This window comes from Pseudopipra pipra, chromosome Z (assembly GCF_036250125.1).
Source record: "Pseudopipra pipra isolate bDixPip1 chromosome Z, bDixPip1.hap1, whole genome shotgun sequence".
Taxonomy (NCBI): Eukaryota; Metazoa; Chordata; class Aves; order Passeriformes; family Pipridae; genus Pseudopipra; species Pseudopipra pipra.
Window position 1 is genome coordinate 54,895,120 of NC_087581.1, and position 19,224 is coordinate 54,914,343.

At 35.3% G+C, this 19,224-nt stretch overlaps 1 protein-coding gene and 1 long non-coding RNA gene across 11 annotated transcripts in view; one reads left to right on the plus strand and one right to left on the minus strand.

Annotated features, from left to right (window-relative positions):
* Positions 1-19,224, plus strand: part of LOC135407823 (transient receptor potential cation channel subfamily M member 3) — a 413,117-nt gene that overhangs the window by 262,487 nt on the left and 131,406 nt on the right. The gene's annotated exons all lie outside the window — the stretch shown is intronic.
* On the minus strand, positions 7,337-12,877 carry LOC135407163 (uncharacterized). The gene is made up of 4 exons (XR_010426741.1): positions 12,755-12,877; positions 8,699-8,775; positions 7,684-7,754; positions 7,337-7,509 (listed from the first exon to the last, which is right to left on the minus strand). It is a non-coding gene; the product is annotated as an uncharacterized LOC135407163 (long non-coding RNA).

Sequence of the window (19,224 nt, forward strand, 5' to 3'; positions counted from 1 at the left end):
AACTCTGTAAAGGCACCATTAAAATCGACTTTTTCTGCAAGAGATGACTTTGTTATAGTTTCAGATCCAATCTTTAAGCAGCAGATTGTGTTCCTATAACTACATTAGTGTCAGTTTTTTCAGAAAATTATTTGCAGTACCGTTCATTTGTAACAAAACAAATTGATGGGTCCTTTGGCTTATTTGTTAGATTATTGTATGGTGGAGGAGACTGGTGGAGGGAAATAAAGTGAAGTGGGAAGGACTTGGTATCTATTGAAGTGTTGTGTGCTATTGAATTAATCTTAATGCACAGTGTAAGACACTTTAACCCATTTATCTAAATTTACATAGCTGAGCAGAAATATCAGATAGAGACTAAGTGTAGTGATTTCACCAAATTTGCTAGGTAGAGGTAGAGTGTATGAAGTCAGATTATATTACTTCATTTTCACAAAAACATCACATATCTTCGTTTTCCAACATGTGAGGTGGCCTCCTTCAGGTTAGCTCCTGTGACCAGCAGGGCACAAGAACACAAAGGTCTGCCGTGCACCTACACGTCATGAAATCGAGTAATGAGAAACAGGATAGAATCCAACTTGTACTACTGGAAAAACCTCTCTTCTCTAGCAGAATTAGCTGTATCAAGCTGCAGAATATCTACTACAACATACTGATTTTCCTCAAATTTTCTGTGTCAAGTCTGTGGATTTCTAAAGCACCACCATAAAAGGACAGCTTTGGACAATTTCTTTTTTGACTTTTTTTGTTTCTGTTGTAGTTGGCTGCTCTTTATATGCTGCTTTTAAAATGTTAAGGGAAAGAAACCTAATTTTAAGAATTCTTATGTGATTTCCAGCAAACCCCTCAACAGCTGATTTAGAATGTATTGATTGTAGGAGTAACATAGACATATAATAGGGTGAATTAAAATTTCTGAGCTAAGCAATCCCAAGTATTTTGCCACTTGAAATATTGAACCAGATTCAATAGAGAGTTTGCATTTATTTTTCATCACTCTAAGCCAACAAAGTTGATTTCTGTTCCAAAAATAGTTACAGACACATGTTGTTGAAGTTGTCTTCTTGCAGAATTAACCACTATTCCCTTCAGATCTTTCTGACAATGTGTTGAAAGTGAGCTAATGTGTTTATTGCACACCGTGGAAGTGAGAGCCCAGCAATTATGAAACACAGGGACAGCCTCGGAACATGTCGAGTCCACGGAGAAAAATATTTTTACTATTAAATAAGTAACAGAGGTTTAAAAACAACCTTCAGTTGTCTCCCTTGACACAAATACAAAAGAACATTAATTTCTGGCCGAGGTCAGAATAAATGCATACAGCTTCTTTTTTTTTTTTCCCCCAAGAAGATTACCTGAAAGGCCTTGCACAAAGGCTGCGTAAATCATTCATGTAACCCAGGCTTGAAAAATTTAATACAGCGGGAAGAACATTGTACATTCGGTCACAAAGAAAATTAATTTTGCAAGATATTAAGCCTGTCTAGGCACATTGTTTTGTCTTCTGTATTTTGGATGAAATTCACCTTTGATGCAAGCACACAAATCTCACTTCAGTCAAGACAGACTGAAACTGAATTTGACTCATTGTGTTTAGATTCAGATGCCAATCATTTGTATATTTAATCACAAGAGAAAATCTGTGATTGAAGGCTGGGGATAACTTTTCAGTCTTTTGATTGATACTAATTGCAAAGCAGTGTTTGTTTTGAAAACTAGAGTTAGGAGTAACCAACCTCTACATGTTTGCTAATGATCTAAGGTTCTTTAAAGTTTTCATATGGCACTTAGATTAAAATCATTATATGAAACATTTTTAACATGCAATGAAAGGGATAACTAGTACAACAGAATAAATATTTGCTGAATAACACAGCTGAAGCTATGGCCTGAACCTGTCATGGCTAATTACTAAATATGAACTTAATATTTTTAAAAAACCTGAAATATGTCAGATCTCAAGAAATGGTAGAATCTTGCCTGCCTGTGCACTGAAATCTATGACAGTTAGTGTTTTGGAAATAAAAAGTTGAATCACCTATGGTTAAATACGCATGCATTAAATATGTAAAACTCTCAAAATTCCATTGTGTTCACAAGCATAGTGTGTATTGCCATATAGGTAATGCTCTGTAAATGATTTGCTACTAGGAAAGTCCTTCTCAGGCTTCTAACTAAACATTTGTGGGTGAGAGTGAGTTAGTGATAGATTTTTCTATTTTTGGAGATGCTACATGTCTTGAAGGATTTACACTAAATATACTCATCTCAGCACCATCCATTCCACTTGTACCTGTACTGTTGCATTTCACAGTCCTTCAAAATGACAAGACCATAGATATTTCCTTAAAATAGTACTTCTCAATGTGTAGGTTATAGTCACTGGAGACTTCAGTGAAGGTCATGTTGGTTTAAGTCTTAAAAAACGTCCTCCTAAATATAAAGTCAGGGGTTTTTTATGTTAACTTGTTGCTAACAGTAGTTGAGCACCTTCAAAGAAAATAATAAAACTATACCTGATTGGCTGCAAATACCTGAGATAGATACAGAACGGGCCTTTAATTTCTGGCAGCAGCTCATCTCTGTAGTGTAGAGTTGTCTTAACAACTGCACAGAGTAATCACAGATTAAATATAAAATTTAATCACAGACTCTCAGCCCATTGAAGTGAATAACAAGATTAGTCTTCCCAATGACACAAACAATTAATTATACTAAATAGCAACAGAAATGTGCCCTCTGAATATTGACAAAATATTTTGGGGTGAAACAACGTACTTTGTATTAAAAAGTCCAGCTAGTCAAAATTTTTTAACTTAAATCAGATTCAAGATTCTTCAGTTTTGAAAATGTTTGGTGAGGGGGGTGTTCTATATTTTTAATAGTAATTTGTGGGGGTTTTTTCCTCACAAAAAAAAAAATCTTTAAGTATCCAAATACTAATAAAATCCCTCTCAGTTTTAACAAAGCTAAATATGTATGTGTAGAGACATTCTTTTTCAAATCTGTGATATTTGCTTCTTTCATGGTTTGCTTTTTGCATTCATTTCATTAAAGAGAATTAAATAGACTATGCTTAATTTTAAGGCTCAGGTATCCTGGTATTTGAGGCTTATACGGAACATTGCTAGATTTATATCTCCACAGAGAAGGGTTAAGTTTCAAACCTAACTCTTTAAAAATCTGCAGGTTACTGGATTTAAGTACAGTGTAACCACAGATAAAACTTAGAAGTGATAAATGTTAAATTAATGAGAGCAGAGCAGAGTTATAATTACGGAGGGAGGATATGTACATTTAATCTTTTCCTGCCTATGAAAAGGTTCAGATTAAACAAAACTCCGTCACACTACTGGGGAAATTTTTCTTTCTCCATTGTTGCAGTAAGAGGGAAGTTGAACTTATGAGTAATAGTAAGAAAGAAATCTGCATAAAGCTTGCTTTGAAGTATACCATGGGGGACACAATTTCCTTTTAGAAGATTCATAGCGTGTGTTATTTTTCTATGATACTGACACAGAGAAAAAGCTTTAGAAAAAGTAAATTAACTTCCAAATTACCACTCAGAAGTCTTCTTTGACTCAGTTTGGAAAGCTCATAACAGTGGTAAGAGGTAGTCAGAATTAGGCAGCTTTCTGGTTGCAGCTGAGAAAGGAATAAGGCATTTAGGAAAGAGAATAATTTCTAAACACAACTGTTAAAAGAGAAGGTGAAAGTGGTTTTATAGTTGTGGTATTCACTGTCTTCTGCAGCATAGAATTATTCTCTCTGAAAAAGCAGCTATGGAGTGCATGGAAACTGGTAACACATGTTTTCCTGAATCTTTTTTACAAGAAAATACAGAATTTGTTTGTTTTGCTTTCCATAGATGAGCTCCACCCCACCTTAGCAGAAAGGTATTCTGGGGAATGGTCTGCTTTTGTGCTTTGAACTAGAAGATTTTTACCCTGGATGATCCCTCTGGTACATTTGCTGATTTTTCTGTTTTTCAGGTATTGGAAACTGTTATATAATAAACAGAACCAGTCCTTTCCCAAGTTGTTGTTACAGGGGAAGTCTGCTTAATTATGGTCTCCCAAAATGCTTGCTTTGGTGTCTTCAACTGTGTTAGCTGAAATGTCAATATGTGTTTAGTGGCAAAACCTTCAAGATATCATCAAAAACTAAACTGAGAATAAATTGTTCTCATTGCAAATGTTACGATACAAAATAACAAGCCTGTTGGGCTTATATCTTAGTAAAATGTCCTCTTTTCTTTTTTGTTTCTCTATTCTTTCCCACAACATTTGAATGGCTTTTACATTTGAAGTCTAAGACACTAATGAGGAAACTGTGGAGTAATAACAATCTGAATGAAATATTCAGAAACTTAAGATGTATTGTGATAATTTTCAACTCCCGAGACATCTTTTCAATTTTTATTCTATGTTGTTTACTCTTGTAATTTTTATTCTCTATAAAAAATAGTTTTCACATCTTTTAGCTAGCTAGCTGTCTGCATATGAATGTAATATAGCAAGTCAGGTGACCTAGATCCTGTTAGCATTGGCATGCAGAATAAGGCAATAGTCTCATTCTTCTATAAGGTGAGAGAGACATTTAAAGCAAAAAGCAGCTCTGCTCTGAGCCTGTAACTTCCAAGTTTTAAACTTACTAAGTGTCCATAAAGCTTTTAGAGGTGTCTTAACTTTTTATTTTGTATGATATAAATGAAAGAAATGCAAGTTATATTAAAGAATCCAGCTATCTGTGCCAAAAAGGAAGTCTAAACCAAAGAATACTGTGAACTACTTTTCCAAAACATCATAGTTACTATTTTACATACTCTTCATTTGGACAAGCAAACTGTCTGGTAGTATTCAGACTCTTAAAAACTGCAATTTTGTGAAAAGAGACACATAAAATTCCAGTCTTGATTAAGTGACTTCACAAGAGGATAACCTAGAGATGAGCATTTTTCATAAACAGAGCTTGTGTTTCTGTGGCTTACAGTGTGATTTTCACAATGCAAGTTTCTGATTCTTCCTTATCTTGAGCATTTTGCAGGCATGGACAACAACTGTAAGATACTGACACTTGGGACAATCAATGGGGAACTCTAGTGAAGGATCTAGTTTCAGAGGTTGATTTGAAATGTTTACCTAGAAACATCATCCCCTCAACCAGCTCCCAATGTCTCCAAGAGCTGCAGGAGTACAGAAAACCCAGCAAAGTTGTCTGGTTACTCTTTACTACCACTATTGGTTTGGGATTGCTGATCTGATGTGCCTATTCTAATGCAAAAATCTGTGCCCTTGGAGCTGCAACCTTTCCGAGCTGTCAATGAGTTCTTGTGTTTTCTCTTTGCTTAATTAAGAAGTGCCAAAACCACTTCAGATCCTCAGAGATGGAGTGTTTGTATTCGTTTTTCTTTTGAAAAGGTGTTAAGTTACTGAGGAGACATAAAAGTTGTGCTACCGTGCAGTCCTTGGGGTTGGTGAGAAATTAGGCTTCGCTCCGCAGCATTAGCCCCTCTGGCTTGACCTGTCACTTCTGTCTGCAGACTTTTCAAGCACATGTGGCTGATTTGAGCCTCATTCATTATTTGAATCCGTGATTTTCAGCAGGTTGCATAAGATTAACTCATTTTCAGTTGTCATATGTCCTATTGCAGATCCTCTTCTGAGAATGAAGTAACAGAAAGATTAATGCTGTTAATACCACTTTAATACATGAGTGTTGCATGGCAAGGCCTGAGGGAGTGACATTAGAAAGCACTAAATTCAATAAATGAAGTCTGATATATAATAGCATTTCCAGCACTGACATAAAAGCAGACAAGTTCAGGGCCACATTCATCTCTGCATTTTAGTGATACTATGCCACTTATTTCTGTGGCCTTTCCTGTCAGAAACTAAAAGTAAAGTTTGGCCAAATGCAATCCTCATGTAATTTTTTTTTAAAAGATTAAACTAAAATTTGGATGTTCCTGAGTTTCCCTCTGAAATTCACTTAAGTGATCTCTACTACAGCATTTCTTTCCTCTCTTGTATCTGGCTAGAAATAGTGCAAAATGTCAATAATTTCTAGTAAAACTTTTTTATTACTATTTTTTGTTTATACTTGGTGTGAAGTTTATTTAGGAAATTTAGTCTAAACTGTTCTTAGAGTATAAACTTTTAAGCTGCTAAGTTTATTTATTTGGAAGTATTTTGGATATGGTAAACATAGCAGAGTTGACAACAGCAATAGAAACAAATTAAGTGAGGTTGGTAATGAACAGCTTTCACAGTAACCAAACCACCACTGTACTGCAGCCAGTATGGTTGTGCAGACCATATCCGTGGTATGCAGCCACCACAGCAATCTTGTTCCACTCTGCTTTGCAAATCTAGCTAGAGCTCTATGTTTAAAGAGCAATCAGAAGTATCACTGTATGACTTTGAACTGAGCCTTTCCTCACTGCTCCTTTGATTCCAGGAGGAATTCTGCTTGGCAAAAATAGGTGTTTTTGTTATCACAACTTTCATAGAAGCAGAGGTATTTTTCCATGTGTTTTAGATACAGTTACTTTGGCTGAGTTATTTTCTTTTATTTAGTCCTCTTTTCCGAGTCTTACTAAGAATTAGTTTTTTTCTTAAAGCAAGAATTTCCAGTATAGAGACAGTGTAGTAAAATTCACATAGACTCCTTCTTTTAGTTGAATTTTAAGTTATTATTCCTTGAGAAGTTAACAGGGGAAAATAATGAGGCAGACATCTTCATTTAGAGCTCTAAGATTTTCTAAATAATCTTTTAAAAAATTGGTCTTCAGTGAGTCAGTAAGATTCCTTAATGAGTTACTGACTGGAGTGGGTACAGGATTATTCTGTAAATTTTTATAATCTCTCTTAATATTACTGTTCAACTAGGAATAATATTGTCACATAAAAAACTGTTTACAGAAACCCTTAAGGAAACAATTAAACTTAAAATAAAAATGTTCAAACACATATTTTTATTAGTTTTTTTTCCTTTTCTGATCAGAGAAAAGAGTGCCTGATTTTAGTTATACATTTGATAAGACAGTCTTAATTGTGGCCTTAATTTATTCTTTTTAGAAATAAAACCATCTAAGAGAGAGTTATTAGGATCAACATATGATCTAAGTTTGCTGAACCAGAGGCATCTCTGTAAATTAGAAAACTGTCAGTTTAAAATACGTAAGCTAAAAGCCCTCTAATTTTGTTACCCTCAGTAGCCCAATGGAAAAAGTATTTATTTCATTCAGTGTTATTTTCTTGTGTGAGAAAGCAACAAATTAAAACAACTAATTCGCTTCACTGAACAATATTTAGCAGAACTCAGAGGCTTCAATTAACCACTGTTTAATAAAGGTACTAATCTGTATTAAATGAAAGCCTTCAAGGGCTCACTTTGAAACAATGCATAAGTAGTAATCAGCAAGTCCTGATAGAGGGGCCTGCTGGGGCAGATAGCTGGAATGTGCTGTGTAATCAAATTCCAAGAGATTTAAACTCCCCCCTAAAAAAAAAAAAAATTAAAAAAAGGAGAAATTGCTCAAACCTCTTTTATGTAAAGGATGTTTGGATTGTTTTCTTACTAATTCTAATATCCAGCATATTAAAAAAAATGATTACATTAAAGTCCTTATTTCAAAGTCAAGTCAAAACAAGAAAGTAATTTAAAACTGCTTACATGCCATCCTTGTGAATGACCTCCATCACACAACTTTGCAAATAGTAAGACTTGCTTTTCAAGTTCCATCTCTGTAATATGAGAAGTCGTTAAATTCAGAAGCTCTAATTAATCACAATTTTCATGCTTAATTCCTTCCAGAATCCTTTGGAACATTGCAAGCTGAACTCAATATATGGCACTGGAGAGCAGCAGTGATTTTTATCCTCAGTCACATGTACATTTGTGTGTATGTAGAATTGAATAGCCTTGTAAAGTTCAAGAATATTACTATAAGCATTGCATTGTCTTTTAACAGACAATACTTGATTTGTATTAATTTAATGAAAGGCACATGCCACCATGCTTTCCAAAGTATTTCCAGCTCAAAGAATAAGGGTCTTCAGATATGCTTGTGTTCTGATTTCTGACATTTTCAAATCCTAGAGCAAGTCTCACAGAAGGTAAAAGTGGAAAAAAAAAAAATCACAACAAAACAACCCCCCAAAAACCAGTTGAATTGCCTGTTAGAAGATTTCACATCAATCACTTTGTCTAGGGATTCAAATTCCAATGCTGTTATCATTGGATGAGCAGACTGACAATTTTGGCACTCCTCTCTGACCTTTCAGTGAGTCACCAGCCCCACCCACCAACCTTCATGGGGTGACAGGGTGAAAATTGTGCTTCCCATACGAGCAGTATTAACATTTTACACTACATGGTCTAAGCCATGTCATATCACAGCTCTGCTTTCTCTTGTATACCTTTCCAAGAAAGAAGAGTCAGCTATGACTACCCGGACTGACCAGCTGACTCATAGCAACACTTATTTTCATGGGCCTATAATCTGAAACTGAGATCAAGAGTGGTTTAAGGAAGTCAGTTAACCCTTACGAGAGAGAAAGAAGAAGGACTGACTAGCCTGTAGAAGATATTTCAATGTTGTTCATACAATGTTGTTCCACAAAGCGTGTCTATTCATATGAAAATATTTTGCTAGATACTAAAGGAAAAAACAGAAGATAAAATCTACCAAAAAGTAGAGACGGTTCTCTTCTTCCCATCTTCATGTTCAAATGCCTTCACAGAAATGGCTTTCCAGGCTGTTTCCTGTGATGGTGCAAAAGTAATCTTAATCCTCTGCAGGTGGATATCATCCACGACTATTAATTTCAAATTTTGTGGAAGAGAAATGGGGCTCAATCCCAGAGAGTGAGATTGTGGAGTGATGAAAGTTTACAACTTTTTGCCCATGAGTCAGAATCTCTTTCCAAGGCTTCAGCTAGTGTATTCTTGCTTGCTGTTTGCTTCTTGTTTGATGTAACGGGGTCCTGAACCATAATTGTGTTTTGTGCTTACACATGTACATTTAGAGTTCCAAGAGTTACTGCGTGTAAGGAATATTGCATGTGAAAGAAGCGCGATTTTCTTATTGAGACCATTTCTGGCAGCTGGTACATGAAACTAGTACAAAGGAATTAGCTGTTGTGCTTAAAAGCACAAGGAAGTCTAGCAATGTGAAAGCATTGTTTTCCTCATTGCTAGGCTCCTGTCCTTCAAATTCTCCGAAGTCATAAAACTTGTTTGTGTTGTCCACAAGCAAGAATTTGCAGGATTTGGGATTTAACGAGGCCCACCCAGGTCCACCACAAAATTTTAATCCTAATATTAATTCAAGGATTAGAAATGAAACTGTAGGACTGCTTAATAGTCTTGTTAACTCAAAGCCAGAACAGGCTGAAAAGTTTTCAGTAAAGCTTTCAAACATCAAGGAAAGGTAATTCCATAAATTAAAATATGATGGAAAATCCAATGAAATATTTGCTATTATCTATAATGTAAGTCATAATTATGTGTTGAAACACAATGTGGTTAATATGATTAAATTTTGATATAGGTCACCTTCGAAGTTATGTCTTACACAAGAATTTAAAACTAAAATCCTGTCTTTTCCTTAAGGGATTCAACAGATTTAACCAAGTTTCAAACTTACGGAGACTGAGATACTAGCTTATTTTTTTCAGCATTCCTGTTAAAGTAAGACCTTCTGTTAAGATCAAGCAAGAAACATGAGAAATACCTATGTAACTTATATTTTCTGTGATTTTCTTCTTTTCTTAGTCTGTGATTGAATAAGAATTTCTACCTCAAAGCTATTCTTTTCCTTCTAATTTGACCCTGAAGAAAAGTAATGAACCTTTATAAGATCTTATTTGGTGATTGTTGCTTTTTTATTAAAAAATATTATATGTTTACTTTTATTTAAGCCACATAGTTAGGACTAAACATTGGGAGAAAACAAGAATAATGGATTTACGTTTGCAAAAAGAAAAAACCATGGTAAGACTCTCATTACATGCGTCTTAGAAAAATTGGTGGGCTTTTACAGTCAGTTGTACTTGAGTCAGAGAGCATTTGGAATAACTATTGCGTTGAATATAACCAATAAGATTTTACTTCCTTTGCCAATTAAGAAAATGCATGTTGAGGAACAGCCTGTGAAATTTCACAGTCCACAGGGAAAAAGACAAATAATTATTGTACACATGGAGCTACATGGCAAAAAATACCTTGCATCTACCACTTATCTAAAATTGGGCTCAAAATGTAAGTGATAGATTTATGTATTTTTTAATTTTATCTCTGTGAAATTTTCCTGTTTTCAGAGTGCTATAGGGCTGTCAGATCAAATGGTCTGACTGCTTTTTTCTGAAATGGAGAAGAGTTGATAGCACTAATCACAGTGATCTTTGGTTTTCAGTTGAAGTTGAATCAGTATAGATTGTTGACAAAGGGAAGAAAAAAGCAAAGTTGCATTGCTCAGGGGAGTAAAGGAGCAGTGACCAACACTGGAGCACACAACCTAGATGAACAGTATGGTAGTGTAATAGACAAAGGCCTGCAAGTTCTCATGTGTAGTTGTGATTCTAACTAGAAAGTTAAAGAAAATTCTTTGATATAAAATAAAAGGTAATTTCTTGTCTCTTGACCCTAGGAGATATGTGCATGACATAGAATTCTTGTGAGCTAAATAACATCAAAAAACTATAAATAGGCTGCAGGCTTTTGCATGAGGGATTTTTACATTGATGTAACAATGTAGGTCAGGAAATAATATTTAATCTAAAACTTTATTTTAAAAAATATTGACTTACATAATGCTATAAACTTTTGGTGGAGAAACATACCTGAAAACAGAGGTATGAAATCTTTGTAGTTCTATGAGGGTCTGTCAAAGTATTTCATATTTGCTGGATTGTGACCTTTTAAATATGCTGCTTGCATCGTTACACAATTGCACATGCTTCCCCATGACAGCATTGTACGTTTAAAGCATAAGCAAAGTGCATAGAAACAGTTTCTGTTCTCAATAGCTGAATCAGGCTTTATCTGACAGTGCTTCAAATTGATCATTCACCTGAATGGCTTCAGAAATGCTCATATTCTCCAGATATTTTGAACTTCATTACTCACAGTTATGCAAATATGCTGTAGATAATACAACAGAACTATATTTTTATAAGAAAAAGAAGGATTTTTATTATCATATTACTATGATTACTATGATTATCATTACTCCTGACTAAGTCGGGAATTTAATCATTGGATTATACTTTAGTTGTGTTTTTCTTTTTTTTTGTTTATTTATTTATTCCTGAGCTGAAACATTGCATTAGGTGGTCATTTGAAACTTGGGTGTTATTTTTCAGGAAAATCAAATGTCAGCAATCTCTGGGTACTTAACAGAGGGGGAAAATGCTAACTATACAGATAAACCTGGATTATAATAATTCCAAAATATTATAACACCAAAATCCCTAGGAAATAAAATATTATAATGCCAAACCTCATGGAAGTGTTTCTAAAATGAAGGTAACTTACTGCAGGGAGAAAGTTTCCTTTCTCAAAACCAGGTTTATAAGAGATTTGCTATGTCTTTGCTAAAGCAGCTGTCCATGGGATGTTTTTAAGGCATAAAACATTTTTCTGCTTTCTGCTCTAGCCCTCCCCAAAAATGAAGGCTGCTAAGGGTTGCATGGAAGAAGATCTATCAGGTGGCATAGGACTTTTTCTGGTATTTTCCTTCACATTGTCTCAGACAAGGCAGAGAAGAAAGGTCTGCACGGGGAGAGGATTAGTTGTTGATGCAGTTGTGTGGAAAGATCCAAGCCTTCCAAAGCAGGGTTTTGAGGAAAAGAGCTGCTGTGCTCCTGGCTGCAGGAGTCATTGCAGAGGCCAAAGGGCTGCTCTCTCTTCCCCTGCTCACCTCAGTGATGCTTCCACCTTCTTCCTGGCAGTCTATCTGCTCTTTTTGTTCTGATCAGACATAAGCAGGAACAAGCAACAAAATTGAAAAGAAAGTACTTCTTGTAAGGTATCATATGTCTGAAAGCTTTTCCACTCCCACTTTGTACCAACAGAGTAATAGCTGTGACTTGCATGTAAACTCTCAAGCCTATAAGCTTGTCTTCACTTCCCTGATTCACTCTCATGTTTGGTGAAAGGCAACTGTGAGTCAAAATCAAAATATCCATTTTTATAATGTGCTGAGAAAAGCTTTCCTTAGCTCTGTGAAGGCTTCTAGGATTCTGCTCAGTTTTGTAGTAGTATGTGGTATGCCACTGGCATCTTTTGTTAAATTTTCCCCTGTATTATTAAGCGCTAGCTAAAGTAGTATATTTGTTTTCAGTTCAACATATCACTGAAATCAAAGGTCACAATTGATTGTATAACAAAAAATAGCATCTGAAACAAATTTTGAAATAGTTCTTTATAATGCAATTTGAATGGCAAGTGTGAAAGAAATATTGTTGTAACTTAATTCAGAGTAAGTCCGCCATCTCTTGAAAAGAACATATTTAAACAGGCTAATGTTGAAAGCATTCTTGTCAAGGCCACCATTTGTCTACCAAAATCTAAATTACACATGGGGCTTTACACATGCCTAAAACATATCTCTCTGTTATTTGATGTTTTCTAGGGCAGAAATCTGTAAAATCTGATGCATAAAACATTGGGAAAAGAAAAGTAAGTTATAGGACAGGAAGTTAAATAGCTGCATATATATAGGATTTATGCAATTTATTACCCATGTTTTGTATAATAAAGATGGCAAGAGTGATCCAGGAGGCTACCCCTTCCACCTTCCAACACAGTCTACACACACTGATGAATCTGACACGGAGATAGTTAACAGCTTAGAGTCTGAGGACCATGGTTCATCTGGCATGGTGTGTTTAGGAAGGCTAGGGGTAGTGAAACTATGACCTCAACCAAAGCCTTATGACAAAAGATACCTGTGGGGCTGCATTATGCAGGAGGTTCAAGAGGGACTTGTGAATAACTGCAGGGTTGTTAGATGAGACGAAATGTGAACAGTGGCATAAAATTGGTCCATTTGAATGTTTAGGCTTGGGGAACATCTAGAATCCTCATTCCTTCAGATCCTTTCATACAATTATGTACCATTTAATTTTAATTCCTTCATCAGCTCAACACCCACACAGTGGCTAACAAAACCAACTCAATCTAATGAAGGAGCAGATAATGTTATAGCTGTCATATATTTATGGGGTAGAATGAATAGTTTAGAAATCAAATACTTCAGACCAGAATTAGATGCAGTGCAAAACTCCTACGTGTGCATTTTAATCTTATGATTTCTATTAAGATGGTAGTGAGATCTTGCTTAATGTGAAGGTTATTTTGTTTCCTTAGTTTGAGGAGTTAGGAATAATGTTATAATTTTCAGAATCCAACCCCAAATTTAGTATTTTAAAGATAAATAATCTGCCAGCACTGACTGACAGAAAACTATTTCCTGTGTATTATGCTTTTTAGTTACGTATGTGCAGCTATAGACTTCTGAGATATCATTTTTCATTATGATTTTTTAGGCTGCATTTTTCATAAACTAGAACATCATATGGGTTTATTGCTGTTCTGCTAGACTTTGATTTAAACAGCTTGATTTTTATAGCAGTTCTTTACCATTAATATTTTTAATTCTTTGCTACACCGAAGGGAAATATTGGGGTTAAGCTAGATATCTCTGTGAAGGTGCTCGGTAGTGGTGGTCAAGAAAACCAAATCAATCTTTTATTGGAATTATTAGGCAAAAATTAGATACCAAACTGGTGAATGTCCACCTGCCACAACACCAATCTGCAGTTCTCCCTTGTAGCACAGTTCTGATTCTTCCCAGAAGGCAAGGCGTGGATGATACAAAGTAACAAATGGTTTCTGTGTGAGGAAATACTTGATAAATGGTTAATCTGAGGAAAAAAAACTACTTCAAAACACATTTTCAAAACCTTGAAAACCAGTATAAAGAGAATGGATGGGAATTGACTGTTCACTGCCTCTCTCAGCAGTAAACAGCATGGGAAAGTATGAGGAGTCACATTCAAAACAAACAGAAGGAACTGATTCCCTCTGCAGCAGGAACAAGGATATTAAGGATGCTGAAAATTTGCAAGAAATCAGCTGGCAAGTCTGTAGAAGAAAGCCCATAAAGGGTTGCAGAACATGTGGAAATCACAATGATGCAGGAAAACCATGAGCAGATAATAGCTCTTAGCTGAGAAACTCTTAGGGAGAAGCATTATGTACGTTTGACATGTTTTCCCCTTTTTTTTAGCACCTGTTTATGGCACTTGTAGAGACCTCATTGTGGTCTGGATGAACCCATCATCTAATCAAGTAGAGCTTTCATGCTAGAAAAGGTTTATTTACTTATTTAAACAATTTTAAACCCACAGCAGATCCGGTGAAATAATAAACATGTATGCAAAGATACCTTATGAATGAAGTCAATAGGCTTAATTCTTCCTTTCATATGCTAGTGCCCATAAGAAGCAAACACTTTTTGAAAGTGTTCTTTACAATACATCTTTCATTTTCATTTCATTTTCTTTAGAATTTTCCCCTTGCACTTCTGCTGATCTTGAGGAGGCCTGTAGGAACCTCAATATTTTTGTCAATTTTCTGATCATTCTCCCTAGTTCTATTTAAAACCTCCGTTAAGCTTTCCAGTTAATATATCAATAGCATGGCTAATAAGGACATATGCTTGGTCTGTATATTATCTTGAACAAATATATAAAGCTTAAATAAACATTTTCCTAGTAACATTAACAGAGAAATAATATTTTCACTTCTGTGTCCTTGCAGTAAGAAAAATATCAGATATAATTACTAAAATCCTAAACTATTGAGTGAAAAGCTCCTGATTGTTTTTAAATTACTTTATTCCTTCTAACTATAGTGTAAAAATTAAATCTGGTAAACAATGCTAACAGATAAATTCTGTAACATACTGTAATAATAAATGCCTGCATTCTATGTCGTCCTGTTCTGTACCGCATGCAACTTGATTTTCAAGACAATTCAGCATAGTTTTTGTAACAAATCTGATGATAAAGAGCTTGGGAAATCTGTTAGAAAAAGAATAAAACACATAAGTACAGCTCTAATGGATAAAGGCCTGATTACCAGCCTCTAAATTGCTAGTCTGTTAGATTAATAAATGTCTGTTAGAAAATGAAACATTTTGGGACACTCTAATGATCCCTAACTAAATGTCCAGAGAGGTAAATTCCTAATGCTTCAAGAAAGACATAAAATATTTATAATGCTTATAATTGGACAGTGTTGAAAAAGAGGATTAGAAATTCGGCCTGAGCACATCATGTAATAAGGTTATACTGAAGTATTGCCTTCCTTCGTACTAATATAGGTACAGAAGTTTACATGTACTCAGAGCCAGTGGAATTTGTACAAGTGCCCATTTGGTTAAGGAACACTAATCACTTCAGCTTGCAATAGCATTGATGCAATTCCATCACCATATGCTCCTGCAAATCCCATCTGTAATTTGCTTCAGTATTACTCTGTTGCCTGTCCAGCTGCTCTGCTCCATTGCGAGGTAGAGACAGGCTTTTAGCAACACCTCTCTTGCACCAGTAATACCTGTCTTAGAACCTGGTTACTTGTTGGAAATAAACAAAGTAGGAAAACAGAGGGTTAGAACTGCCACTGGTTGTGTTCTGTGACTGACATAACTAGTTTTTGTAAAATTGTAAATCTTAGTGCTATTTTCGAAGTAATGCTATTTCAGAGGTCAGAGTTAAGCATCCCAGCTACATAACATGGTAAAATCTGCCACATTTTGTCTTTCAGAAAATTTCTGTTCTTGATTAGTTTTTAATATTTGCCCTCGTCTTCTATGAGGAGCCAGTACTGGGCTCATTGCTAACTGCTTTTAAGTCTTTGTTTCATTAACACTGAGATGGGTTGAAAATGTAAAGACTGTGTACATTTGTAGCATCAAATGGGCAGCATTGACCACTCAAAACACTATTTTGCTGTTGCACCGTATTAAAAAACACATCTATCTTTCTGTATTGGCTATTTCTTTATTACTACATAAAATATAGGAATATCTATGGCACTGGTGCTTTCATTGCCAGAGAAAGTCATAGATTAATGTTTCTTTAAATTAGCTGTGGCAAAGACACCTGTGGCATGAGTTGCATATGCCAACTCTACTTAAGTCTCTATAAAACATCCCTGTGCCATTGGGTGATGCATGCAAATGAACATAACCATCGTTTCTTTTGTTGATTTCTTGAGCCAAAGATGTAGCTTCTGCCCCAGGTTACTTTGCAAGCTGAAACCTGAATCCAGGATCAGTCCTTAGAATCTTGTCAAGTACTGAAGGTTCACTTCAAAGTCAATTACGATTTTTACTCAGTCATCTCAGTCATGAGAACTTTTCCTTTCATCACTTCACTCTTTCTCCACCCTCTCAACCAAACCAAATTCCCCAGTGTTAAATGCAAGCTGTCTTTACCTACTGACTCCCCAGTCATATTCTTTACCTCAATGAACTGTTTACTAGCTGCTTTCTTGGTTGCAGTTTTACCTTTTTTGTTCTCCACAGATCATCTTTGGTCTGATCCTGCGTTTAAGAGAACTTACAAGATATGCACATGGTCCCTGGTACAGAAACCTCCCAGGTCATAGCTTTGCTAGAATAGAATGTATATATATATGTATAAATATTTATATTTATACACAGAGGAAGACATTTATACACCCATATGTATACATTAATATTTACAAAATACATGCATGTATATTACACAAAAAACCTTAGAGAACCAAGAGGAAAAAACAATCTCATGGATTCTGCCAGCCTAGCAGAAGCTTCTCAACACATCTGTGTGATGGTATAAGAAGTTTAAAAGTTGATGCATATTCTCAGCTTTGGCCATCGTGGGCTGATCAGAGCTAATGTATGTCCTGAATAGTTTAGTAGTTGTGTGTTTGTCCAAGGGTAGAAGGAATATTTTCCATGCATATAGAAGCACCCTTACTGATACGGAAAGGAGGGGGTGTAGGCCTATGTAGGAGTAGAGAGGAACTAATCCAAACTTGGAGGCAGAGGTGGAAGAGTCAAAATATTTTATATTTGGAAAACTCTTGAAGTTAGTAGCTAAACACATGTAATTGCTAGGTACTAAAGAAAACCCAAAAAAATCTAAGCATTTTTCATATGAAATGGTTGTTCATCAGTGTTAATATCAAGAGGGTATAGTAAAGAAGTAGTCCCCAAATTTGTAAAGAGTCAAGTTTTTGTTTAAGTTAACAACTTTTAACTATGCTGAAAACAATGCAATTGCTTGTCTCTGAAAGATAAAGGGTTGTGGTTTTGACTTTCTGAAAAGTTACATGCACTACAGTGCAGCAATTGTGAGAAACAGTGACAAAACCCAGTTTCTTTGGAAAAATGCCATCCTTGGTTATTTGCAATATGTTTCAACTGTGTATAGATTTCTCACAGTTGTCCAATAAACACACTGTTTTTGTTCTTTGGAGATTAACAGTTTCCCCTGTGTTCTCAGGTTCTTTCTAGTATATTACAGTGTTTCTTTTGAAGGATTGGTTTTCCTGGGTCAAATTTAAGAACTCAGAGCATCTTATCACACTTTCACCAGCTCGTGTTCTCAGGGGGGAAAAAGAGAGGGAAAAAAAGCCCATCAAGGCTTGTGCCAGCTAAATCCAAGCTCTCAAGGGATTTGTTTTTCTTTAGGCGTCAGATTAGATGTTCAAACCAAGCAGTGTTGCGGGGCCACGGGTCAGTGCCCACTGAACCCTTAACGAGGCTAATCCCACAGCAGCACATTCCAAGCGGCTAATGGGTGCAAGGGCTTTGCTGGCTCTCACATCTCTGCGCTGGGGGCAGAGCAAGAGCCTTGTTCAGCGGTCGCAAATGTGTTATTAGCAATGACCAGCAGTGGCGAAACGTGGAAAGCAGATTTTCCTCCAGGACAGGCTTAAATACCAAGTTTGATGCTCAGGTAAAGAAGAGGGAGAAAAAAAGTGTTCTCGGTGGGATTTTATGGCTAGGTTAATAAAGAGAGAGACTTACCTGGGGAGCTGAGCTATGAATAATCTAAATTCAAGTATGGCATGCACTTTATGAATTTCCTGTGGACTTTAAATTGGTTTATGAATTACTACTAAAGGAGTATTTGTGAAATAAGAGAAGGAGAAGATAAGCTTCTTGCTCTACTAGTTTTGAATATTCTTTGCTGTAATTTTCTAAAGTTTTTATTACTTTATTTCAGATTGCTAGTAAGAATTTAGTGCAGACAGTTTAGTGATGAATGTGTTTATTTACCGAAGTTATTCTATTGTGAAGACTCTACGGCAAGTAACATAATCTGAACTTTGTACTTCATTGCAAGTTATATCTGTCATGGAAAGATAACTGGTATGAGACAGTGAAGCCAGATGCTTTCTTTTAAATTTGGAAGGACGAGGAAATACGAAATTAGTAAATCATGTATTTTGGCATCATGACTCTGTTGGGTAGGATAGTATATTGTTTGAGATCTAAAAGCTGGAAAGATTTTTTTTGTGATGGGAATAAAGGAGTTTTTTAAATCAGACTATTTGTGCAATATTACCTTTGATGAAAATTCAAATGCATATTATTATTATTATTATTATTATTATTATTATTATTATTATTATTATTATTATTATTATATTTAACATAGCTATGTTTCTTTTCTACTTGCAAAGACTGTATGGGAAAGAGTAGGAAAAATGCCACTGTACTGGTTTTTGAAAGCTTACTTCTATACCTAAAGAAAAAATTTTCAGTAAAGTACCTGTTATGGCATCTTTTTGTATTGCATCTTGAGAGAAATTTAGCTAGTGCCCATCTTTAAAAAAGACACTAGGTCTATGTAGTCAGGAAATTCACCAAGGTAAATTATTTGCAGAAAATTATGAAAAATATAAGTATTTAATAGAGGATATTTAGAAGTTATAATGAATTACAACTTTAAGGTAATCTCTTCAGTGTAAAGTAAAACTGTGTTAGCTTCTTCAGAATTTCTGTTTAACTGGGCTTTGCTTAAACAAAACAAACCTTGCCAACATTCTATAATATATTAACTTTTTGTTTGCTACAGTAAGGAAGATCAGTCAAATACAGTTTTATTTAATGATTTTAATTGACTCTTATTTTTTCTGACTGTAGAA